This window comes from Mytilus trossulus, chromosome 11 (assembly GCF_036588685.1).
Source record: "Mytilus trossulus isolate FHL-02 chromosome 11, PNRI_Mtr1.1.1.hap1, whole genome shotgun sequence".
NCBI classification, from domain to species: Eukaryota; Metazoa; Mollusca; class Bivalvia; order Mytilida; family Mytilidae; genus Mytilus; species Mytilus trossulus.
In genome coordinates, this window is record NC_086383.1 from 34,359,881 (window position 1) to 34,387,772 (window position 27,892).

At 34.2% G+C, this 27,892-nt stretch overlaps 2 long non-coding RNA genes across 2 annotated transcripts in view; both read right to left on the reverse strand.

Moving 5' to 3' along the window:
* Positions 1-27,892, reverse strand: part of LOC134690936 (uncharacterized) — a 39,256-nt gene that overhangs the window by 1,630 nt on the left and 9,734 nt on the right. The window lies entirely within an intron of this gene.
* LOC134690857 (uncharacterized) lies at positions 7,497-12,657 on the reverse strand. The gene is made up of 3 exons (XR_010102041.1): positions 12,636-12,657; positions 10,806-10,893; positions 7,497-7,599 (listed from the first exon to the last, which is right to left on the reverse strand). It is a non-coding gene; the product is annotated as an uncharacterized LOC134690857 (long non-coding RNA).

The following is a 27,892-nucleotide window of genomic DNA, read 5'->3' on the forward strand; positions in this document are numbered from 1 at the left end:
AAACTTTGAATTTTTCGAAAAACTAAGGATTTTCTTATTCCAGGCGTAGATTATCTTAGCCGTATTTGGCACAACTTTTTGGAATTTTTGATCCTCAATGATTTTTAACTTTGTACTTGTTTGGCTTGATAAATATTTCGATTTGACCGTCACTGATGAGTCTTTTGTAGACGAAACGCGCGTCTGGCGTACTAAATTATAATCCTGGTACTTTTGATAATTATACCAAAATATTTATTGTATTTACTTATATTGTTTTTTTTGGGTGGCCGAACAGCTTAAATGGGTTCATCTTAACCAGGGGTTTCGGCAATTACCCCTTGTACGAATAAGAGTACTGCTCTGGAACTCATTCATCATTTGTACTTCATGTGATCAATATTTTATATTGTTTATTTGTCATTGCGTACGACACTTTATGTGCTCCAGCTTTTGGAGTTTTTATACAGGACAGGGTTGTAACCCGTGTTACTTTCCTCTCTATTCTGAGTGACGAAAACTGCTCAGCAGGCCGTGTGCACAACTGCAATGCAAATTCAGCGGACACGTTGTCCAAAGTAACAATTCGTGGCTACTTACAGCGTGAGTTACCTTTAAAACATTACAAAGCTGTCTGTTCAGTGATGAACTGTTTTAATATTTCTTCCTATGTTATAAAGAAACTATGAACAATCAACCGTTCAAACTGTTCGTATTTGCTGTTACATAATTTAATTCAGCCAGAAACCGACATGTGCCAAAATATTCATCTATTTACTATTATAAAGAACATTAACAGCTTTATTTATCTGAAAACTATTAATTAGTATTTTTAATGTACTTTAATTATTATTGAACACATTGTTCAATTGTGTTTTTATTTGTATTTTGAGTGTTTCACAATTAGGATTGGTAGCGAAAAAAAATTTCAGCTCCTGGTTGTTTTATCTTTACATAAAACCAGTCATATTGGTTAAAATCGCTGGTCCGACAAGAACAGTCAGAAAGCTACAACTTGCTTGTTGTTTTTTCTGGATAACGTACGCCACTCCACGACAGTCAGCCGACCCATAACGTAGTTTCAACGACAACGTTTCCTGCTAGTAAATTGACGACAACCTGTCTTTATATATCCAGAAAAGGAACGACAACGTAGCAACGTTCATACCTATACACTGACAGTGGACTACATAACTTGTGTGTACTAAGCAGAAACCTAACAACGTTGAATCATAATGGATTCCAGCCATGTGGAACAACAAGACGAGGTTCAACTCATAGAGGGAGAACTATTAGAAAATCCATCCAATAATACATCACAGTCTGTTGCTTGATCTCACTGACAAAGGACATTAAGTATTCACAGAGAAACATGAACAGTTATGTGAGAAACTAGAGGCTCTTTGGTCAGATTTAGAATTGCAGTTATTAGAAAGACCACTCCTGTTAATGAGCTCCAACAATTGCTTACGGCAGAGGACAAAATCTTACAAACATGTATTCATTACCGCAAGCGCACAGATGAGTGCCTGAACTTTTTGGAAAAGACCAGAACGTCTGAAAGTCTTAACAACATAAACACATGTAATCAATCATCAGAAATGTGACTGTCTTAAATAGATCTGGCTATGGAAACTCTATGCGAGCATCGCCTCGCACTAACAAAGGCTAAGTCCACCAAAACATGAACATCTATGGCTCATTAAAATTATCATAGCGGAAGTTCAAATGCCTCCGATATGTCAAGCCTTACACGGAGGAAGCGTGCCAATGCAGAAGCTGCTTAGTCAAAAATTGCCTTTGCTGAAAAACATGCATTTATCATTAAACATTAGGCATTTAAAGAGGAACAGGCTCTGTTCAGACAAACTGAAATCAAAGCCGAAATGGAGCAACAAGCCATTCAAGCAGAACAAGAAGCTTTACGTATAAAAGTTCAAATGGAACAAGTAGCCAAAGGTAAAGCCTATCAAACGGAAGAACAGGCTGTACAAAGAAAAGTTCAAGTGCATCAAGAGACTGCGTTCCTGTAAACTCAAATGGAACAGTAGGCAGCACAAAGGAAAGCTCAACTAGAACGAGAGGCCATACGTAGGAAATCTCAATTAGAACAAGAGGCAAGACGAGTAAGTCGGGAAAAGTTGAACAAACGGCCAATTTGAACCTTCTCAAAGAACAGAGTGAGGCTGCAGCCGCAGAAGCCGCGGCTCGTATCCTGAAATACGATACCAGCTAAGCATTTAGCGATCTTCCTGACGAAACAGAGGACCCACTCCAGCGTGTTCAAGATTTCGTCAGTAAACTTTATGTACCACGTGTTGTACAAGAAGTTACATGACCTCAAAAGATAAAACGAATTCCTGTTAAGATTGAGCTGAATCATTTAAAAGCACAAGCATTCGTGCCATCTGTGGCAATGAACTTGCCGTCACAGACATCTGTTGTCTTGCCTTCTGAAACTAAGTCACCGGAAGTTACAATAATCCCAGATCTAGGAAAAGTTACCGGCATACAACAATTGAGCCTTTCAGTTGGATTCCCTGTTGAACACCAATAACAAGGCGTAATAGAAGCGATCCCTGTTGCACACCAGCAACAGTCAAGCCAACGTCGGATATTTCTACTACGTAAGGACCTGTTGGGTTCCCGGTAAACAAACTTAAACGACCGTACAGAATCCGTCTGTACATGGAAAGCAAGCTTTAATAACGTCAAAGACACATTTCAAGTTTTGGACTTTGAACAAATAGACCTACTGATTAAGTGGCCGAGTTCAGAGTCTGCAAAACCTGCCATGAGAGTTCGGGCATCAAACGTCAACAGCCCAACAAGAGGCCTACAAATAAAGGTAGTGGCAGAGACTGGATGAGCAATATGGTGCTCCAGAAATGTTGAAGGATTCTCTTACAAGCAAACTTGCTTATTTTCCTACCTTGATGAACAGAGATAGCGCACGTCTATATGACTTGTCTGATATTCTATCAGAAATACAATATCGCAAGGAAAATCCCATGCTGGGATGTTTGCGTGCCTTATTCGACTCTTAGTCGTGATAAATCCTATTGTGGAAAAATTGACATACGGGCTCCGAGAAAAGTGGATAGCAAGGGCTTCAAGAAACAAGTGTAAATATGAAGTTGCCTTTTAACCTTTCACAGAATTATCTGTGTTCATCAGGGAAATTAGCAAAATCAAGAACGATCAAAGGTTCATTTTTGGGTCAAGAGTCACACCAAGTACCAAAGATGCTGCGCCAAAGTTCATACCTCACGCAAATGTTAAACTCAATGTGCATACGACTGCAATTGAACAGCAAACTGGAAACATCAGTGAACAAAAAAGTCGTTGCATTTTGCATAATACAAAGTATACATCAAACGAATACCGACCGTTCCGTGCCAAATCAATCGAGGAACACAAGGAACTGTTAAGGTAAAACAATCTTTGTTGCAAATGTTGTGATTTTTTACTATGCACAGAAGTCGTGATTTCAATGCAAGTGCCAGGTGCAATGAATTCGGATGTTATTACACATCACTGCATTACACACAAATCGAGTGACCTTAAGGTGCACTGCCTTCAACGCCTATATCAGACGACGGAGGGGAGCTTATTGATACACCCTATACGGCAGAGAGAAACTTGAGTTAGCAGAAACCAAGTTAACCTCTGTTATATAAAAAAGAAGATGTGGTAAAATTGCCAATGACACAACTATCCACAAAAGATCAAAATGACACAAAAATTACAAACTACAGGTCACCGTACGGCCTTCAACAATGAGCAAAGCCCATACCGCATAGTCAGCTATAAAAGGTCCCGATAAGACAATGTAAAACAATTCAAACGAAAAAACTAACGGCCTTATTTAAGTTCAAAAATAAACGAAAACAAATATGAACCACATAAACAAACGACAACCACTGAATCACAGGCTCTTGACTTGGGACAGGCAACTTACACATATGAATGTCTTTCACAAAAATAATCAGGACAAAGTAAATCGCATGTTTGGAATTATTGACGAACAAAGCGACCGTTCTCTCGCCGCTCCTGAAGCTACACGTGAAGATATATTGCAATATCAACACTTGCAAAAACGGCAAAAAAATATTCTATCGATTGATAGAAAATGCAAAATCCTATTGCTCATTTGAAGAAACCTAAAAGAGGCACATCACGTTCTTGATCAATGTTAGGACCACCACGGGCACCATTTGTGTAATAGATAAACATGGGTTTGATTATCGTTGTTGAAATACGATCTGATAAGCAACATGTTCACCTTGAACTCACTACAAAGGAAACAAATCCTACTTGGAGTGTTGTGAAACCACATACAAAAACATTACCTGAGTGTTATAAAACCAATGCCCAGTAAAATGGAATTTGAAATGATTCGTTTAAACACTATCCCCGTTGACATGGGCAACCGAAATCGAAATTGGCGATATCGATCGTCAGATTTGCAGAAACCGAAATGTTTATTTCGGAAGTAACACGATAAAAAGTGAACACCTACAAAGAAAAAATCCATCCGAAAACATTTAAGTCCCAAGTACAGCTTCAAATCGCCTTTAGATATGCAAGGACAAAAAGAAGGTAGAATGGACAATTCTGACTTAAGTCACAGAGAAAAGGAACATGGCATCGACAGGTGTACTATATGCCGTAACCGTAATGCCGTAACCGTAACGGAGAGCATCCGTATTGCGAGATGTCCTTGCTGGATTGCATATCGATGTCGAAAGGAGATTCTTTCATCAGAACTACAGCCATGGAACTTGAATGTAATTGCCGCAATCTCGGAAAGATCGCCTTGTCTAGGATAGAAGTGGTGAAATACCTAGCGTTCCGTTGGATTACTTCTTAGTTCATATAAGTGGAACTTAAGGCTGTCGTTTTATATATATTATTTTTGTTTTAATAATGGAATAGTGATGTCAGATATACCATAGACGGGGAGTGTTCTGTAACTCATTCATTATTTGTTCTTCGTGTGATCAATGTTTAAGTTTAATTAGAGCTTTCTTACAAATTGACGAAAGGTACGTATGCTTGACGAATCATACGTAAGACTTGTTTTAGGGATCCTTTATTTTGACATATTTAAATAATAGTAGTGGAACTTCGGACAATTATCGTGCAAGCAACGACACTTATTAAATTGGATTTTTTCTTGAGATATATTTACGATTTCGGGACGTACGAAAGGTTAGAATATGATTATTGATACCATCAAGCCGGAGGAGATAACACTACAAAATATTCTAAATATAAGAGTAGTCAGACAAAAAAGATTACCCTAGAAGACTAAAAACCGTTTCCTCCCCCACTCTTCAATATTACAATGTTGCACTGTTTAACCTAAGAAGATGTCAAAGCAAATACATTGTCTTCTTCCCTAACAGAAACACAAATACTTCCTTGATTCAAAATTTGCCACGCTCAAAATAATTAAATGAAAATGAAGTAAAAAAGATCATCTTCATACTATGCCATATGCTAGTGCTCGTTTCATAACGTTTGAATCATCGCCTCTCCCCTGGTAATATTCATTCTCCCTAAATGTGTATACGAAGCAATAGAACGATTATTTTAACGTATAGCTCTAAATTAACATTCATGAAATATTAGCCACTGGACGATAAGTGACAACTTCGCGTGTGTACTCGTAGTTTACGTACGTAACGTATCGGACGTAATTGAATTTGACACTATTTTTCTGTTTGATTATATTAAAACCGTGTATTATTTCCGATATTATTCTTTTTTTAAATAAACTTGATTTAGAAAAGAATGCCGTTTATTGGATAAAACATAGACTCTTTGATCTGTTATTGTAGAAATGAAATACGTGCTCCCTTCACGTTTGTTCGTACCTTTCGTCAATTTGTAAAAAAGCTCTATTACGTACATCACATTATGTGCTCAAGTTTAAGGATTTTTTTTATACAGGACAGTATAGGAAATCATGTTATTTTCCCCTCTCTTCTGAGTGACGAAACCTGCTGGGCAGCCGTAGTGCACAACTGCAAGGAACATTCAGAGGACATGTTGTCCAAAGGAACAATTCGTGGCAAACTACAGCGTGAGCTACTTTGAAAAAACATACAACGTTTGTCTTAACATCAGCGATGAACTGTTTTAATTTATTTTCCTATGTTGTAAAAGAAACTATGATCATTTAACAGTTCAAACTGTTCGTATTTGCGATTACACAATTTTATTCAGACAGAAACTGACGTCTGCAAGAATATTCATCTATTTATTATAATAAAGAACATTCACAGCCTAATATATCTTCGAAGTGTTTATCCGTATTTTTAATGGACTTTAAATATCATTTAACACATTGTAAAATGATTTATTTTTGTATTTTCAGTTTTCACCATTTGGATTGGTAGTGAAATTAATGTCAGCTCCTGATTGTTTTATCTTTACATAAACCCAGTCACCTTACCTAAACCCGCCGGTTCCGGCCAGAACAAGTATCAATACTTTATTTAAAAATTAATCTTAATTTATTGGTATCGATTGACAGGCGATTGTAACCTGTCTGTAATATGTATTGTATTTTTTTTCATGATGTTGTTGAAGTTATATATTAATATTTAAATGGAACATTGATTTTTTCAACTAAAAGCTAAACCAAGGGTTAATTTACCAGTTTGTACTCGCATATGTAGTTTTGAACAGAAAGGTTACCACAGGGTACAATTTCCCAATACCAGAAATCACCGGCGACGGCATATATTCTCCCAGCACAGGGCGAATTTGGGTCAACATAATTGACTGAAATAAATAACCGAATATTTCTTTCATATTTCGTATTAAATAACACAATAGGGACAATTTCTATTCTGATTGTTTTTTATAGTATTAGAAAAAACATTAAAAAAAATAAATAAACAAAATTATCGTTATTCAAACCTGTTAGTCGAACACAAACTGGATTACACGTAGTTCGGAGTAATCAAAAGATCCGTGCTGAAGACAGCACTTTGAACTATAATGGTTTAATTTTTTTTTTGGCAAATTGTGACTGGGATGGAGAGTTGTTTCTTTGACACTTATACCCCATTATATTATATCCATTATCTTATATTTTATACACATTGCCTTGGGCAAAACAGAGAATAGATCAGTAAACAAAACACAACATATAAAAACAGGCGGTGATAGCAGGTGCTCTGGAAGGGTAAGAAGATGCTGCCCACCTAGTGGCACATATGGGGTTGTAAATTGTACACATCCGTAGTACAGTCTTATTCGGACGGTCACAATTGAAAAAAAACTATTGGTTTTTATTCTTTTATCTTGTTAGGGACTGAATTTTAAAAGTGCTGATCAATATAAGTCTATATTTTGTATTACCCTTTTTATACACATATATTGTTTGATACCATGTACTGTCCTGTAGATGACGTTTCTTTTTTGTGCTGTTTATTTTCTGTTTCATCCACGTATGGTGTATATGCTTTTGTTAATTATCATAAAATTTACCCTGACCAAATGGGGGATTATTTAATGAAAATGGACCATTTTCTACGGCAAATTCATAGTTCCCATCCTGATCTAAATCATTTGCTCCGGTCCACACTTCCTCAGCATTGAGTGCTGTAAAAAGAATTAAATGTTAATGAGCTTCATTGACAATTAGTAGAATAAAACTAAGGTATGAACATAAATAACGACTATGATGAAAATTTTATAAAAGTAAGCCTCTCTGTTTCAAAATAATGAGATTTTTAAAAGTTTGATGTTAATAAATAGAATATGAATGTAAAAACTCAAATGTAGAGAGGACTATAAGGGTCCGTGTGCTTGTTTTCTAGATACAGGCTATCAAAATTATGGCGGGAAATTATTCTTTGTGGTCTTTTCATTCATTTACATTGGTCTCATTTTTCTTTGATAACAAAAAATGAAACAAATAACAAGCATTTTCTGGGATTTAAAAATACTGGTTATAAACTATATGTAATGCAATTATGAAAAAAAAGTAGTGGTTAGTGGGGAAATTATATTAATGGCACTATATAGATAAAACCAGGGAGTTCCGAAAATCTGGAATAATTTCACAAACAAGCGAGGCGAACATCTTAAAACTCGATAAACTAAATAATTAATCAGTGACACTAATGGAAATTCTTCATATTCCTGACTAGAAACAAGATCAATCAATTTTGTTGAAATTTATAAAAATGACCACATTATTGATATTCATGTCAACACCGAAGAGTTGACTACTGGGTTGGTGATACCCTCGGGGACGGACGAAACGTCCAACAACATTGGCATCAACCCAGTGGTGTACATATTTATCAAAGGTGCCAGGATTATAATTTAGTACGCAAGACGTGAAAGCGGATTATTGCATTTTTTATTGGAAAGCTGCCTTACAGTATATGGTGTTGCAATAGGATGTTCAGATGGGTACACGGTATCGACAATTAAGCAACATTCACGAGAAAACAGTAATTTATCATGTGGACCGATTGCATCTATCAATATATTGTTAATACCTAGCAAACCAGAATTAATGTACAGATGTATATTATTGTCCTAACTGTTCTATAATGACTTACATATGAATATATATATGTTATGATGGTGTGATACTAAACCCCTAACGGGAAGGACTGTGCCTTATATTCATATGATGAAATAATAATCTGTCGATCAGTTTAACTAAAGTCTGGAGCTGGCATGTCAGTTAACTGTTAGTAGTCTGTTGTTATTTATGTATTATTGTCATTCTGTTTATTTTCTTCGGTTACATCTTCTGACATTAGACTAGGACTTCTCTTGCATTGTATTTTAAATGTGCGTATTGTTATGCATTTACTTTTCTACATTTGCTAGAGGTATGAGGGGGGGTTCAATCTCATAATCATGTTTAACCCCGCCGCATTTTTGCGCCTGTCCAAAGTCAGGAGCCGCTGGTCTCTGTTAGTCTTGTATTTTTTCAATTTTAGTTTCTTGTGTACAATTTGGAAAATATTATGGCGTTTATTATCACTGAACTTGTATATATTTGTTTCGGAACCAGCGGAAGGACGCCTCCGGGTTAGGGAATGTCTCGCTACATTGAAGACCTGTTGGTGACCTTCTGCTGTTGTTTTTGTATATGGTCAGGTTGTTGTCTCTTTGACATATTCCCCATTTTCATTCTAAATTTTAATTGAAATGTGGAAACACATTTATTGTAAAAGCTTTAATAAAAAGCTTTCACATTTTGGTGTTTCTAGGGTTAATCTCCTTTACAAATGAAAAAAAAGTGCTGATTTTTTTGGTTTCAGATCTCTTACTTGAGTTTGTCTCAATTCAATGTTATAAAATGCATATATAATGATTATTGCCACAAAACTCAAATTTTAGTAGCGTCACTTTTAAAGTTCTTGAGATATGTCTCTGTATAACTTTATATGTAAGCAAGGTAATCAACTGCAATGGACACATTCTCCATTTATTTATGTTGAATTATATAATCTTTGGGCGAAGAAAAAATAATAGAAATTAATTGAAATCTTATAGTCATAAATAACATTGTCTTTTCATCAGATCATGAACAATTGATTTTGTTTTGAATATAACAATAGAGAAAAAATAAACATTTTGAAAACAGGGGGGGGGGTATATGTCATAAGCCTGTTGTTAGCAGCAAGGAATCTTAGATTATTATTCAGTATGGAAAAATAAAAACATATGTATCTGCTGTCTCTCTTTTATATGAAAATACATACGTAGATACGTATGCATAACAGTTATTTTATCTGATTTCCGGTGGTTGCTTAGCAAGATATTAAATCAAGGAAACGTCCATGTGTAACCATGGAAACACTGAATTAAGAATTATATTAGAATTGCACATCTGCACTAAAGGTACTCATAAATAACCTTTTGTTCCACGTTTAAAGCTGAAAAATTACACTCAGTAATAATAAACATCTTTTTTAAATGTTCTTCAACTGTTAACTTAAAACGAACTTTGCGTTGCTAAGGAAAACTCGGGTTGATTAGACGGATTATATAGATATAAAATCAAATTGTTTTTTTCATGCAAACATTGTTACTAAATATATCAATATAGTAAATATTCAAGTGTTTGGTAACACATTACCATTCATTTTAATAGATTCAGAAGTTTTTTCCTTGGGAAATAGCAATAAAGATGGATATTATAGTTCGTTTTATAAAACCCGTTGCTAGGCAACCAAATAATCACATAAACACAAAATGTTCAACATTTTTAAAGTAACTATGCATAGACTAATGATGGATCAAATATGAAGTCATTTGAAGAGGGGGCCAAAAATGCCTCTTATCACACCTTGTCCTTTACAAAAAAAATGAACTCGAGGAACAATTTTAAACAAAAGGTCCCTTCCAAATGGTAGATTTTCGTACATTAATAATGGTGGATTTAACCCTGTTTTTAACTCGTGTATCCTTTTACTGGTATGTTAGTCGCATCAAATTCCATTAAGTTGACAACGATGAGTTAACAAAACAAACAGACAAAATAGGTAAATGAAGGTTAAAATCATAATTGTTAGAAAAAAAAACACCCTATAAAATATTGAGGCCAAGTTTGGTAAACTTTTGCCTAGTAGTTAAATAAAAGGCAAATCATCCCGTTGTAGTCTTACAAAAGTTACCAAACCGATTAAATTCGTTGTCACATATTTTTGTACAACGTAATAACGGATAAAATGGTTTGACACGAATTTTATGAATTTATTATCACAGTTTCTGTTTTTGTAATTCATGATTACTGGAAAACCTCATCTAAAACAAATAATGATACATTCTCAACTTACGAATATTAAGTTCAATCAAAACAGCTTTGGCCTCTTGTTGAGTGTTCGGTCTCCACATGTAGGCACCATCTGTCTGGGAACAAATGGCCTAAAATTAAGTAAGGTAACATTCATATCATATTTACATCTGTTCATTATCGCAGAATTCGAGGGTACAGGTAAACCACGAAATTAAATCTTCAACGGATGAAAATGAATTTTCTATAAACTTGTATATAGATACAAGATGAGGTATGTGTGCCAGCTAGACAACTCTTCATCCAAGTAACATTTTATAAAAGTTAACCATTACAGGTGAAAGTGCGGTCTTAAGTATGGAGCTTTTGCTTGCACCTAACAGCAATTTATAAAGGGCCCCAAACAATTTATAGTGTAAAACCATTTAAAAATGAAAAAATAACGATCAAATTATATAAAAAATTAAGGCCACAGTAGTATAGCGCTGTTCAAAATTCGATGGAGAAAAAAACTAATAAAATCCAGAAACGAGATAAAAAGTTTTTAAGCGAATCAACAAACGACAATTACGGAACATCAGAATCCTTCCTGTCAACAATTGCAGCGGATTTACACGTTTTTATGGTACATGTACCACACGTTTATTCTTATCTAAACCAATAGTGTATCATCACAACATAAACAGGCACACTATAGAATATCAATTGAAATGGCTTTTTTAATCATAGAAGTAGTAACACAAATGAAGAAACACAGAACGAATAAATTCGATGGATGACAGTTAAATGTTAAACATTTGCAGAAAAATGTCAATTCTAAAACAAGTCAACCATTTGTAATAATGTTATACAAATATTGACAAAGGTAAATGAAAATAATTTTGTAGTTAGGTATACTTCTTTTGTCTGTATTACACAAAGAACACAAAGAATTTTCTTATATAGCAATAAAACTATTCTTAAAATTTGAACACTGGGGTCAATCAAGAATAACACTAAAAATGGGTGCTCGATAATTCTTTGTTATCTTCATGAACAGGTGCCAGAGATGTGATGTGTATATTATAAAAAATTAGAAAGGAAATACTATCGATGTTCATAGTATGAAATTATAGCAATTCCAAACACTTATAGATATATGGACAAGATATATGTATGCTGACTCCAGCAAAAAAAAAAATAAAAAAAAAAATAATTAACCACGGACGTGAAATTTGTAACAGTCTTTCTCTTAAATTTGTAGGTTGACACTTGAATCTACATATTTTCTTTGTTCTTGCTTGACCGGTTTACAGGATACCGCAGATAAGTCTAAAGTCGGTAATATGAAAATAAGGAGTCAGAATTACGCCAAAGACGATTCAGTAATTTTGTTGTACTATTTTAGTTCTACTATCAAAATACCAATGTTTATTTAAATAAAGTGTTGTCCAAATATTTCTGCTTCATTCAACACTTCTTAAAACATATATACATATATAAATCTTCTGCAACAAAGTTAGCTAGACTTTCATCAAATACTGTATAAATCAAATACAGATACAGACATAACGCCACTGACATAATTATGAACACTGTAGAAAAACTTTTTGAAAGTCGTCATCCTTCGTACATTAAACCAGGTAGTAATTTATAACTGTTTTAAGTCAGGGATTAGGAATTATACGAAATTATAGAAAATTACTTAAGTCAGGGATTAAGAATACTGAAATGTCACTTAATAAAAACATCAACCCATACATATTTGTAATCTTACATTAAAACTATAGTCTGCTTACAGATTAAGTAAAATATTGTTTATGGTGTGTGATTCCTGTTTGATTTCGAAGTAACATGCTCGTTCGTGCAAATGAGGATTACTTGACATACTCACAAAAGCTTCATTCCAGGTTGTCAAACTAGGACCAATAGACGTGGAATAACAATTAGCACTACTTGTTTGGTTTGATAATAGCTTGAACCCGTTTTGGCAAGTTTCAGGAACACACGGCACTTTTAAAACAAATCATTACAATTTTATCAACAATAAAAATTAAAACGTTAACAAGATAAGGCGATGGCGTAATAACAATTACGTAATAAAAGAATCATCATATTTAAATTTTACAGAACAACATTAAAGAAATAAATGTTACCAATCGTCTGCACCGGATGCACGTGTCAACAATCAATGTCTCGTCATTGATGCAGGAGGCCCAAATATTTAAGATTTAAAATCTCATTAAAACATGAATAGCTATATACAAAAAAGAACACAAACTTTAAAACGAGGTTCAATTCACCATTTTCGTCATTTGAAAATGCCTGTACCAAGTCAGGAATATGACAGTTCGTATCCATTCGTTTTTGATGTGTTTTGTCACTTGTGATTATAGACTTTCCGATTGGATTTTTCTCTGAGATTGGTATTTTTGTGATTTTTCTTTTTAGCCAAAGCTGGACACAGAATCACAGCTTTTCATTTTGAATAAAACAAACAACTCTCCACCACAGACAAAGGAGTAGGTTCAGTAGGACCGCTTTTTCGCCCCAGAATATAGCAGTTTTGTAAAATTGTTCAAATGTAAACTGTTAGTTATTGTTTTGAAAGGTATAATGCATCTGCTACAGAAATATTGGCTGTTTTTGGCATTCCAATGCACATATATCGGATACTTGCATAATTAAATCATGCTAAATTACTGACATCTTCCCATTTTCAGCATTTTAGTGAAATAAAAGTGGTCGCATTCGCGTTCATTCTTGATATTGGAATGAAAGTTTAATGATAATACATAACCTATTTAAAGGTCGAGGATGAACACGGATGCGGCCACGTTCATTTTTGACAAACACCATATGACAAGTGAAAGTTTTTAGCATATTTGATAGACCGGCCAAAAACCAGCCCTTAGCGGACGTACTCCTTTGTTGTGCATAGACATTTTTATTTTACACATATGTTTATGATAGAAAAACAAACACAACAGAAAAAAAGATGAGAAGAAATCGAAACCGAAAATATATCATACAAATAAATCAATGGAATAAAAGAAGAAAAGAAAATCAGAAAGGAAAAAAAGACAGACAGGTTATACTAACGATGCTAATAAATATTGGAATAAGTTAACGTTTTTAGAGGGTACACTTATTGCAGTGTGTTACCCTTTTGTCGTGAAAGTTATTTGTAAAGGAACAGAATACATTAGTTTTGATGTTTAATTTTGCATATTGTTATTAATGCAGATACATGTAGCGAATTTCAGCGAAATTTCCTCCGGTCGATCTTTCATTTGATCAATCCTGTCACCCCTCGGTGTGTTCTACGACAAGAAAAACCTTAAAATATGCATTATCTATAACATATTCAATATAAGAATTAAAAATAAAACCTCATTACAATAATGGTACAAATCTTACTGAATTAGATGCGAATTACAACAATTTACATTATAAAGTCTAAAATTTATACTGAAATTTAAGTGATAGATTATATTAGCTTATAATTAGATTATATTGAAAAATGCAAGTTCTATGTGATAAATTAAAAAAAGTTTATAAGAAACTTGTCTTCGTAACAAACCAAAAATCACAAAAAAACGGAACTGCATGGAAAATTCTAAAGTGAAAGTCAAATGGCTAAATCAAAAGTTCAAATACATCAAACGAAATGATAACAACCGTCGTATTCCTGACTTAGTAAGACAATGACGTTTATACATGTGTCCTTTACACAATACATTTCAACAGTATTTTGAACAGATATAGAATGTTGAATTATGCGAGCAGAAAGGTGAGGGAAATTCATTCTCAAGAAATACCCACAAGAACATGCTATATCTGTTTAATTACACCGAATGTTAACGTTAAAAAAAAGCAGTGATGATCGTGACGTTACAGGCGTCTAGTCGGATAGAGTATATTTTGGCTAATTACACCTAATGTTGGAATCCAGGGTTTTGATTGGTTGATAGACAGGGTTTTTTCACCAATTAACTGTTATCAAATGAATATCGTTCATTTTAAACGCCACCGGGGTATTTGCTAAAAGGATATGCCTTTTCTACCGTCTCTGCCGTGTTATTTGCCAAAAAATACTCTATCCGACTGGACGCTTGTAAAGTCACGATCATCAATACGTTTTAGTACATTAACATTCGGTGTAATTAAACAGATATATCATCTTCTTGAGGGGTATTTGTGAAAAACACCTATCTATCAATATAAATATGTTAAATAATCAAGGATATAGGTGGGTGATATTAAACACCTTCGCATTTCTGCAAAAAAACAAAACTAGCGTCTGCTAGCATAAAGTCTTGAGAATGAATTTCCCTCGCCTTACGGCTCGTGAAATTTAACATTCTCTCGACTGGTATTTTTCGCGAATACCCCTCCTTAACAAGCTATATCTGTTCAAAATACCACGGCAGAGAGGGTAAAAATGGCATATCCTTTTGGCATATACCCCGGCGGCATAAACAATTAACGATATTTATTTGATAACAGTAAATTGGTAAGAAATACACTAGCTACTAACCAATCAAAACTCAGGATTCTTACATCAGGTGCAATTATTTAAATAATCTACTGTAATACTGGTGGATTGAGTGCTTATTTTCAATTTGTTTATTTTAGCAGTGAGCAGTTGAGACATACAGTTTTTCAACCTTTTCATAAATCATAAAACATAAACAAAAAATCATTTAATGGTACATAAACACATTTTTGTAAGGAAACTATTCTCATCAAGAGTAATATGAAACTGTATATTTGCATGGGGTTGTCTGTGGATTATTTAAGTTTTTGATTACAGTCAAATAATGTCAGTATGCTCATCTTATGATTAGGGTCAATAAGTATTACTAGTATGATTGTTTATTAATATATAATTGACCAAGTAGGATTACGTGCATATTATCATTTCACATGTGTTAAGATTAGCCAGCATTCTCACAATTGCACTTAATGCTAGCAGACGCCAGTTTTGTTTTTTGAAGAAAAGCGAAGGTGTTTAATTCCACCCATCTATATCCTTGGTTCTTTAACATATTTATATTGTTAGGTGTTATGTTTTCAAATTAAACGTTTTAAATTTCATATGATGATGATTACAATTATTTATTGTACAATATGTGTTTACTGATATATTGTGTTTGTTCTGTTGAGGATGGCAGTATTTATTTCCTTGACAAATTATTGTAATTTATTCAGTTTGAGTTTATTACATAATTGTTCATAACATTCAGTTGTATTATGATTTTATGGTTTTTGAATAAATGACAGTTATCGCAAACCTTGTGCTAGATATTTTGCATGTCAACTCTAATTCTTGAAGTTTATACGTCATACGTCATCAGTTTAAAAAGAAAAAGGATAAAGAAAAAAAGGGTGGACAAAAAATACACTTTACATGCATTTTTTCACAAGAAATAAACGAAACTATAGGTAGTGCAATTGATTGCTTTAATACAATGTATACTTACATTATCAAAAGATATAAGAGAGAACTTGAGTTGACCAATGAACCTATGTTAAAAACATTTCAGCTGACGTGAAACGTTTCTTTTTTTAACTATGAAAATTGTTTTAATTGAAAATAAGTTGACATTCATTTATTGAATATGAAAATAATTGCAAAAAACACATGTTAACACAAAAATGTGCTTCCCCAGTTTGTATTATGCAGATTAAAGACAAAACAAAAGTAAAAAACAGAAGAAACAAAATCTGAAAATTGTAACATAAAGAAATCTCCATGGACAAGATGGCAGCTTAAACTATTTTCATTAATTGCTTTATCCTTGACTGCAAAATTGTAAATGTGGTATTATAAGTATGAACATGTCACATTAAGATGTTTTTTTTAGGTTAGTTGTATAAAACGATATTATCGACGATGTTGAGCACAAATTATTTCAAAAATGAGAATAAGAAACTGTTCCATGCATGTTTTCTCTCTCCAAAAAACAGTATTTATGCATTTCCTTTGCATTTCATTCGATTTAATCAACAATGACAAAAACTATTAACTGATTTATTTGTCTGCTTACATTTGCAACATGGTCGTTCATTGCAGCATTTTCCGTTATACGTCCATTCAGGCCCGAACGTCTTATTACACGAAACACCTTTCTGTCCACAGCTACCATTGGAGGCGAGGCATTTTCCAGAAAGAACTGAATAGTAGAGTACTCCAATACAATATAGAATAATTTACTTTGATATTTATAGATTATCGTTATGAAAAGTTATCACAAAAAAGATCAAAGGAAAAATGCACAAAACAGCGATAAATATATATACACACAATAGAAATATAGATATAAAGTCATTGTTTATTTCTCAAATTGATTTGCTTAACCATGTTGAATATAGGACACAAAGAAGATATATGTTAATGTAAAGAAAAAGGTTGATATATATATATACAACTCGTCTAAATATCAACCCAACAATGTTAGATCTGTAAATTTGCTTTCGCAAATTTTTGGTTCTTCCCTCGCCGGGATTCGAACCAATAGCAAATTAATTTACAGATCTAACATTGTTGGGTTGATGTTTATACGAGTTGTATATACATTATGTACACAGCCATGTATCACCATCATTGATGGCGATCCGATGGATACATCTGTTGTAGAGTTGTCACTGACTCAGACGTACTTATGTATATATATAATTATTTTCTGTGACTGTATCTTACATTAATTTGTAGGATCCTTTACTATAGATAATTTAGCTGATCTGTAACAATAACATCTTCATGCCTTATATATCATGTACTGTAGTACGCCGCTAGATTAAAAACTGACGTGGAAAGGTAACATATGGCCACCGAAAGCTCTTTTTTTGAGAGCCCAGGTGGTCGTGTGGTCTAGCGGGACGGCTGCAGTGCAGGCGAATTGGTGTCACGATATCACAGTAGCATGGGTTCGAATCCCGGCGAGGGAAGAACCAAAAATTTGCGAAAGCAAATTTACAGATCTAACATTGTTGGGTTGATGTTTAGACGAGTTGTATATACATTATGTACACAGCCATGTATCACCATCATTGATGGCGATCCGATGGATACATCTGTTGTAGGGTTGTCACTGACTCAGACGTACTTATGAATATAATTATTTTCTGTGACTGTATCTTACATTAATTTGTAGGATCCTTTACTATAGATAATTTAGCTGATCTGTAACAATAACATCTTCATGCCTTATATATCATGTACTGTAGTACGCCGCTAGATTAAAAACTGACGTGGAAAAGTAACATATGGCCACCGAAAGCTCTTTTTTGAGAGCCCAGGTGGTCGTGTGGTCTAGCGGGACGGCTGCAGTGCAGGCGAATTGGTGTCACGATATCACAGTAGCATGGGTTCGAATCCCGGCGAGGGAAGAACCAAAAATTTGCGAAAGCAAATTTACAGATCTAACATTGTTGGGTTGATGTTTAGACGAGTTGTATATACATTATGTACACAGCCATGTATCACCATCATTGATGGCGATCTGATGGATACATCTGTTGTAGGGTTGTCACTGACTCAGACGTACTTATGAATATACTTATTTTCTGTGACTGTATCTTACATTAATTTGTAGGATCCTTTACTATAGATAATTTAGCTGATCTGTAACAATAACATCTTCATGCCTTATATATCATGTACTGTAGTACGCCGCTAGATTAAAAACTGACGTGGAAAGGTAACATATGGCCACCGAAAGCTCTTTTTTTGAGAGCCCAGGTGGTCGTGTGGTCTAGCGGGACGGCTGCAGTGCAGGCGAATTGGTGTCACGATATCACAGTAGCATGGGTTCGAATCCCGGCGAGGGAAGAACCAAAAATTTGCGAAAGCAAATTTACAGATCTAACATTGTTGGGTTGATGTTTAGACGAGTTGTATATACACTATGTACACAGCCATGTATCACCATCATTGATGGCGATCCGATGGATACATCTGTTGTAGGGTTGTCACTGACTCAGACGTACTTATGAATATAATTATTTTCTGTGACTGTATCTTACATTAATTTGTAGGATCCTTTACTATAGATAATTTAGCTGATCTGTAACAATAACATCTTCATGCCTTATATATCATGTACTGTAGTACGCCGCTAGATTAAAAACTGACGTGGAAAGGTAACATATGGCCACCGAAAGCTCTTTTTTTGAGAGCCCAGGTGGTCGTGTGGTCTAGCGGGACGGCTGCAGTGCAGGCGAATCGGTGTCACGATATCACAGTAGCATGGGTTCGAATCCCGGCGAGGGAAGAACCAAAAATTTGCGAAAGCAAATTTACAGATCTAACATTGTTGGGTTGATGTTTAGACGAGTTGTATATACATTATGTACACAGCCATGTATCACCATCATTGATGGCGATCCTATGGATACATCTGTTGTAGGGTTGTCACTGACTCAGACGTACTTATGAATATAATTATTTTCTGTGACTGTATCTTACATTAATTTGTAGGGTCCTTTGCTATAGATAATTTAGCTGATCTGTAACAATAACATCTTCATGCCTTATATATCATGTACTGTAGTACGCCGCTAGATTAAAAACTGACGTGGAAAGGTAACATATGGCCACCGAAAGCTCTTTTTTTGAGAGCCCAGGTGGTCGTGTGGTCTAGCGGGACGGCTGCAGTGCAGGCGAATTGGTGTCACGATATCACAGTAGCATGGGTTCGAATCCCGGCGAGGGAAGAACCAAAAATTTGCGAAAGCAAATTTACAGATCTAACATTGTTGGGTTGATGTTTAGACGAGTTGTATATACATTATGTACACAGCCATGTATCACCATCATTGATGGCGATCCGATGGATACATCTGTTGTAGGGTTGTCACTGACTCAGACGTACTTATGAATATAATTATTTTCTGTGACTGTATCTTACATTAATTTGTAGGATCCTTTACTATAGATAATTTAGCTGATCTGTAACAATAACATCTTCATGCCTTATATATCATGTACTGTAGTACGCCGCTAGATTAAAAACTGACGTGGAAAGGTAACATATGGCCACCGAAAGCTCTTTTTTTGAGAGCCCAGGTGGTCGTGTGGTCTAGCGGGACGGCTGCAGTGCAGGCGAATTGGTGTCACGATATCACAGTAGCATGGGTTCGAATCCCGGCGAGGGAAGAACCAAAAATTTGCGAAAGCAAATTTACAGATCTAACATTGTTGGGTTGATGTTTAGACGAGTTATATATATATATATATATATATATATATAAGAAAATTATTAAAAGATAATAATGGTTTCAATGCATCACTTTTTTACTAGTACTTTCACTGCTTCCGCAGATCTTCAGGTAATGTGACTTGTATATAAATAAAACAATTAATTGACGTTAACAATAGTATGACGTTAACAAATACAAGGAAGACTACTAATGTCATAATGTCATTTTAAGATTTTAAAATGTTATGTTAAAATTAGAATATCATTTATCATTTAATCCCGGGTTGAGAATGTTTATGAATAATTCTTCCTTCTTCCTCCGGAGAAAATCATTTTGACGATTGTCCATATACAATGGAAATATTTTAAATCGTCCATTAGAACAACGATGGAAATGGTCGTTTGCCCTGATGAGTGTTAAATCTTCATGGTTGGTTTGCTGTCTATGTAAAGTCATTCTAGTCCGCAGTTATGATAGGAATATAGATATAAAGTCATTGTTTATATCTATAAACAAGTCTAAATTGAAAACTACGTTCAAACCTTCAAACCAAATCATTGCGTTGAATAAAAACCGCAATTTTTATACGTGTGCATGTAAAACAAATTTCGTTGTAGAAGGGTATAAAGACAGCACAAACAACATTTTTCAAAAGACCAAAAAAGTGAAAAAGTAAATTTAAACAAAACGCATTTGACTAACAGGTCGAACAACTGATGTTCTTAAACCCTACTGAGTGCCTTTGGCGATTGCCAAGATGTTATGCCACACACACAAGGTGTCAATATTTATTTTGTACACCAGATCTAAATTTCGACTATATATAAAATTGAGAATGGAAATGGGGAATGTGTCAAAGAGACAACAACCCGACCAAATAAAAAAAAAAACAACAGCAGAAGGTCATCAACAGGTCTTCAATGTAGTGAGAAATTCCCACACCGGGAGGCGTCCTTCAGCTGGCCCCTAAACAAATATATACTAGTTCAGTGATAATGAACGCCATACTAATTTCCAAATTGTACACAAGAAACTAAAATTAAAATAATACAATACTAACAAAGGCCAGAGGCTCCTGACTTGGGACAGGCGCAAAAATGTGGCGGGGTTAAACATTAAACCCTGTAGTACTAATTTTTCAGTAATACATAACTTTCACTCATTAAAATCTAAAACATTGTTACATTCAGAAGCGAATCGTACAAGTTGAGATATATAAACACCGTAAGATGGTGACAAGGGAACGTCACCATCTAAAAACGGATAATTAACGATAGGAAATGAAAAATCATCACTTTTATCATTACTTTTAGTATTCAGCTTCGTTAATGATATAGATATCAAGATAGGGGAAAGGGCAGTGGTCATTGATAGTATTAGCTTTATTTAAAGTAAGTTCAGCAGGATAAATTTCATTAATATACATACTGAAGTCGTCATTATTGGGAGCCAAAATATCATCCAAATATCGAAAAGTATTATTAAAATTGTTAATCAGATGTTGTTTTGATGGGTCTTTGCTTTTTTTTGTCATAAGTTGTAACTCTTAACAATACAAAAAGAGGTCCGCAATAAGTGGTGCACAGTTAGTCCCCATTGGAATTCCGATAATCTGACGATATACGGAATCCTCAAAGTGAACAAAAACGTTATCTAGTAAAAATTCAAGGGCAAATATAGCATCAAAGCATGTCCAATTGACATCGTTTTTTTGTTTATTGCTACTAAAAAATGACATAAAAGAGTTTGAACATATATATTCACATTCTGATTTTTTGAATGCCCATTTTATTAGGTGTGTGATTTTTTTCCTAATGAGAATGTGAGGCAATGTGGTAAGCAAGGTAGAAAAATCAAAACTTTGAACAGATTCAAAATCACCAATATAAGCATACAATTTATCAAGTACTTCTAACGAGTTCTTGACACTCCAAAAGTAATTTATTCCACTCTTTTCGAAGGCCTTATTTGAACAATTTATTATAAGGTTTTTAATTGTACGAAGTGTGCTGGTAAGAAGAATAGACAATGTAGTAGTTGAACACACAACATAAATCTATATTTGTAAGGGGTTTTGTGTAGCTTCGGAAGCCAATACATAGTTGGGACTTCTATTGTTAATTTTTTTGGCGTCAATTTTGCCGATTTTTCACCCCTTCTTTTGACCCAGAAGTCCCAGGGTTGCTGGTTAAGGTATCCAGCTGTAGCCTGCGTGTAGAGTGGACCCTAGTGAACAAATTGACCCCAACAGTTGTTAGGTCGGAGTGAATCTGATCTTGATTCATCAGTCTACAGAAGGTCATTTGGACCCAAAATACCGAATTTCACGATTTTTGCTGATTTTTGACTTCGAATGGACCAAAAACCGGAAGTAGTTGTTTTCTATGCGTATTTCAATAATAATTATGATCAGCAGTTCAATGGCTGTGGGTTTGCACTATCTTTGCCAGTTTTATGCCTCTGAACTTCTTGTGTAAGATACAGATGTGAAGCCTACCCCTCCAGAAAACCGAGTTTTAGCAAATTTCAATTTTCCAAGTCCGTATTTGTGCTCAAAATGCTACTTATACATGAGAAACGTGAATATGGATAGCCTCAGGTTGACGGAACATGCATAACTTTTAAAATAAGTATCATAAAGTGGACTTCTAAAAGTATGGAACGCCATTAGAGCCAAATAACGGTTATTAGGGTCCGCCCGTCAAAAAAACGGGAAACGCATGGTAAGGGTTAACAAACTTATAAAACAAAAAAAAATTTTTTAAGCGTTTTTGAACTATTCCTTGTATCTGGAGGCCTTACTGACCCGTTCTGACCCATAATAAGAAGAAAAAACATTCAAATTTGAGCTAAAACTGAAAAAAAAATGGTTTCTTTTACCAAGGTCCTTACATGTAACAAACTTAAAAAAAATAAAATATTTGTTTAAGCGTTTTTGAACCATTCCTTGTATCTGGAGGCCTAACTGACCCGTTCTTACCCATAATAAGAAGAAAAAACATCCAAATTTGAGCTAAAACTGAAAAAAAAATGGTTTCTTTTACCAAGGTCCTTAACCCTTACCATGCGGAATTGTTTTTAGAAAATGTCTAATTTTCGTTTATTTGCAAAAATATGCAAATTATATGCAAATGAGCTTAGCCCTGTTGCTGTACATATTGATTTCTTTAAATCTAATATAGGTGATCACGGGGTTGGCTGGTCGGGGTGTGGAGGCGGATTTTTTTTGGCGTGAATTTGCCCCAAAGTGGGTCAACAAGTGCAAAAAGCGTCAATTTTGCCGATTTTTCACCCCTTCTCTTGACCCAGAAGTCCCAGGAATGCTGGTTAAGGTATCCAGCTGTAGCCTGCGTGTAGAGTGGACCTTAGTGAACAAATTGACCCCAACAGTTGTTAGGTCGGAGTGAATCTGATCTTGATTCATCAGTCTACAGAAGGTCATTTGGACCCAAAATACCGAATTTCACGATTTTTGCTGATTTTTGACTTCGAATGGACCCAAAACCGGAAGTAGTTGTTTTCTATGCGTATTTCAATAATAATTATGATCAGCAGTTATATGGCTGTGGGTTTGCACTATCTTTGCCAGTTTTATGCCTCTGAACTTCTTGTGTAAGATACAGATGTGAAGCCTACCCCTCCAGAAAACCGAGTTTTAGCCAATTTCAATTTTCCAAGTCCGTATTTGTGCTCAAAATGCTACTTATACATGAGAAACGTGAATATGGATAGCCTCAGGTTGACGGAACATGCATAACTTTTAAAATAAGTATCATAAAGTGGACTTCTAAAAGTATGGAACGCCATTAGAGCCAAATAACGGTTATTAGGGTCCGCCCGTCAAAAGACGGGTACCGCATAGTAAGGGTTAATAGTAAAATGTTCTTTAAAATTTTGAATACGTATATCAACTATCTTCATTGCTGAATTAAAAAAGAGTCCAATGACTTTTTGTCAGCTTTTTCCCGTTTATCCATTTCATACAGTAAGTATGAACTGAGTCGTGGATGATATTACGACACTCATTCCAATTAATAATTGACGGGGGACGATATTTAGGTCCATTACTGAGGAATGATTTTAATTCTCTGTCTTGAACGATGTTGAGATCTCCTGTTATAACATGGGAAACGGGTCCATAAATATATTCGGAATTACTGCAATTACATGGAGTAGGTGTATTTTCACTGATTTGAACATCTATACACAATTGACTATAATTAAACACAAATTTCCGGATAGATATCTTGTAAATATAACAAATAAGAGGTAGCTCAGTATTGTCAAAATATCCCGGAATTTGTTCTTTAACAGAATGGTCGTTAAATATACCAGCAATATTTACAAAATCGAAGCCTTTATTGACATACTTAATTTTAATAAAATGTTTTTTTATGATCTGCAGGGCTATCAATTTTGGGAAATAATTTAGATTAACAATATGCCATAATAATTTGAACAATTTCATACTTAGGACTGCTATATCAAATTGTGTTGCAATCCTTCAAAATGTTATTTAACGTATTAACCGGTAACGAACAGAGTTGTGTTAACAGATAATGTCTGCCGTTGTATTTTGAAATAGAAATTAGGTCCGAAATATTGGTATGATTGGTCCGATATTTTCTTTGATTGCGATTTGTTCTACGACCGTGAGAACTGTTTTTACGAACAGTTTTAAAACCTATATCCAAAATTTTAACGGAATTGGTTCTAGATATATTACCAATTCCCATGATATTATCATTTAGACCGAGAGGGTAAACTGTCTGTAATTTTTTTAATCCAATTTAATTCAATTTTTTTCCGTGATCGTACAAACTTAGAACGCGATTCACCAGGCTGCTTATTTACTACTTCTAACGGTTGAACTGCTAAATATTTAAAAGGATGGTTGTGCTTCGTAGCTCGACAAAAGTTCTGATATTATCGTTATAAACTGAAGGTTTTTACTCCCCACCTACTATAAAAACAAATGGAAGATAACTGTTTGAATGATTGAATATCTGTAACATAAAAAGGTTCTAACTCTGTCTGTCTCATTTGACTCTCGAAATAAGAACTTTTAATCACAGTGATATGACCGTACCTTTGTATATTATGAGAGAGTCTAGCAGCTTAATCTTTAATCTTCACTACAGTGATTTAAACATATCGGATACTTACTGCCGCCATTTGACAAATTAATTGTGCAAAAGATGAAAACAATCAAATAACAACACTTCTTCATAATTCTGAAATGAAATATCGTCTATATCATTTTATATTCCGGGTTATTTAGAAATAAACTCATTATCGATACAGGATTGACATTTTATGTTTGCGGCAGACGCCAGGGTTTCGTCCATAAATATGGAATCATATAGAAAAAAAACGTAACCCAGAAGTAAGCGCAGTGAGCCTCTATGCATTAAATGTTATATTTTGATTGCTAAATGTAAGTTCCAAAACATGTAACAGTGTTTCAACCATAATCCCAACTTACCAATAAAAGGGTTTATATAATGTGCAAAAGACTTTCAGGTTGTAAACATGTAGAGGTTTAAAGTTTTGCTTTCAAAGTGTCTTAATAACGAGCAATACTTATCAACACCACTGTAATTCAATTTTCATGTGTTAAAATCGGAAGTTGGTAATCGGACTGTCAAAAATTAAAACAAAATGTCGAATTATTCGGGTGAGGGATTCGTATTGATTTTTGGTTTTAAATTTTGTTCTTTGTGATTTTCTATTTCGAATGTCATTGTTGTTTAAGTATTACAAAACTTTTAATTTTTCGAAAAACTAAGGATTTGTTTTATCCCAGGGATAGCTTACCTAAGCCGTATTTGGCACAACTTTTAGGAATTTTGAACTCTCAATGCTCTTCAAGTTTGTACTTGTTTGGCTCTCTAACTATTTTGATATGAGCGTCACGGACGAGCCTTATGAAGAGGAAACGCGCGTCTGGCGTACTTAATTATAATACTGGTACCGTTGATAACTATTTACAGTCTTATCTATGAAAAACGTGTTTTAAATTCAACATTTTATATTCAGTCAAGTTTAAAGGTAATACATCATTCGAAAATTTAAAAATTGTGTATGACTTATTATTAGAAAAAAATAATTACTTGTTTCTCATAATGTAATATCAAGAAAAGTATTGTTGTGCAATATTTACATATAATACTTCTTGTTCTGTAACGGAAATGTAACATGATCCGAAAAGAGTTTGGCAATGGACTAACTAATTCAGAATATATATTTGTTACCAGGCTGTAAACTACAATGCCATATATCGTAGGCAAACACAGTTGATATCAACATTCAGTACACTCAAATACGACTTTTTATTTGAAAACGAGTTTTCATTGCTACATGTAGCAAAGTTTATATGTTTAGTATGTTCGGTGTTCGAATGTCTGTTTGTCGTTTCAACCTTTTTTTAATTTTGAAATTAGTTTTTTAGGTATGTTTTAAAATCCTTTCCACCTTTCAATAGTTTTTTGTTTTGTTTGATTTGCATCAGAATAGTCTTTTGGGTCTTTAGTAATAAACATATATATGGGTTTTAAATATGTATGTGGCAGTCTCGAGTCAGGAGCCTGTAAATCAGTGGTTGTCGTTTGTTTATGTGTTATATTTGTCTTCGATCATTTTTTTTTTATATAAATAAGGTCGTTAGTTTGAACTGTTTTATGTTTTCAAGTCGAAGCCTTTTATAGCTGATTATGCGGTATGGACTTTAATCGTTGATGAAGGGTGAACGTTGACATATAGTTGTTAATTCATGTGCCAATGTGTGCTCTTGTGGACAGTTGTCTCATTGGCAATCATACCACAATGAGCAGAGCCCATATACCGCATACTCAGCTATAAAAGGCCCCGATAAGACAATGCAAAACAATTCAAACGAGAAAACAAACGGCCTTATTTATATTAAAAAATGAACAAAACACAAGCATGTAACACATAAACAAACGAGAACCACTGAATTACAAGCTCTGATTTGGGATAGGCACGTACATAACTAAGGTGGCGGGGTTAAAAAAAAAGTGGCATTCGATAAAGGACATAAATTTATCAAAACCAGACAATACAATGGTAAAAAATTGGATTATTGTCAGGTAAAAACATAACATTAAAATTTAACGACTAGGCAACTTTTGGTAAATTGTTAAAGAAAAGTAAGATTTTATCTTTCAATTAAATTTTACTTGCACATTTTACGTTTTGTTGTGCTGATATTTATCTAATTAAAAATACTCTGTTAAATTGAAATCTGTTTAAACCGAACCTTTTTGTGATTGAGGATTTTTTTTCAGTTTTGGCCGATATTAGGTTCTAGTAGCTATAGATTCACAACGCATACAGTTGGTAAGACGGTTTTTAAAATCAAAATTTGTTTATACAGTTTTTCGGTTTATACAGGATTTGTTTAAGCCAGGTTTCACTATATGTTACGTATTAACTTGTATTGGACAAATTAAAATTACAAGAATACCGTTTGTAGGAATATAATTGAAAACTTACCAAAATGTGTAATAGCAGAGCCGTAGATATAAAGATGATTTTTGAAATATAGTTGCTACTTCAATAGCAAGTTAAATAAAAGTACAAAGTCAATGTTCTGCGAGGTTAATAACATCGATTAGTGACATGTGTTGTTTTTCTGTCTTAATATTCACTGAATAAGCAAAAATTGTTAAACGTGTTACTTCCTTTAACTGTTACTAAAATATTTTCAATTTTCAATAGTAAAATCACTAAAATTATAAACTCAGAGAAAATTCAACGGAAAAACTCTGATCAAATGACAAATCCAAATGATGAAACACATCAAACAAATTGATAACAACTGTGATATTCGTGACGTGGTAAAGGTAGTTTGTTTTGAAGAAAATACTGGATTAAACCTCGTTGTTTAGCTAGTTAAACCATTTGATTGTATGACAGTCGCGT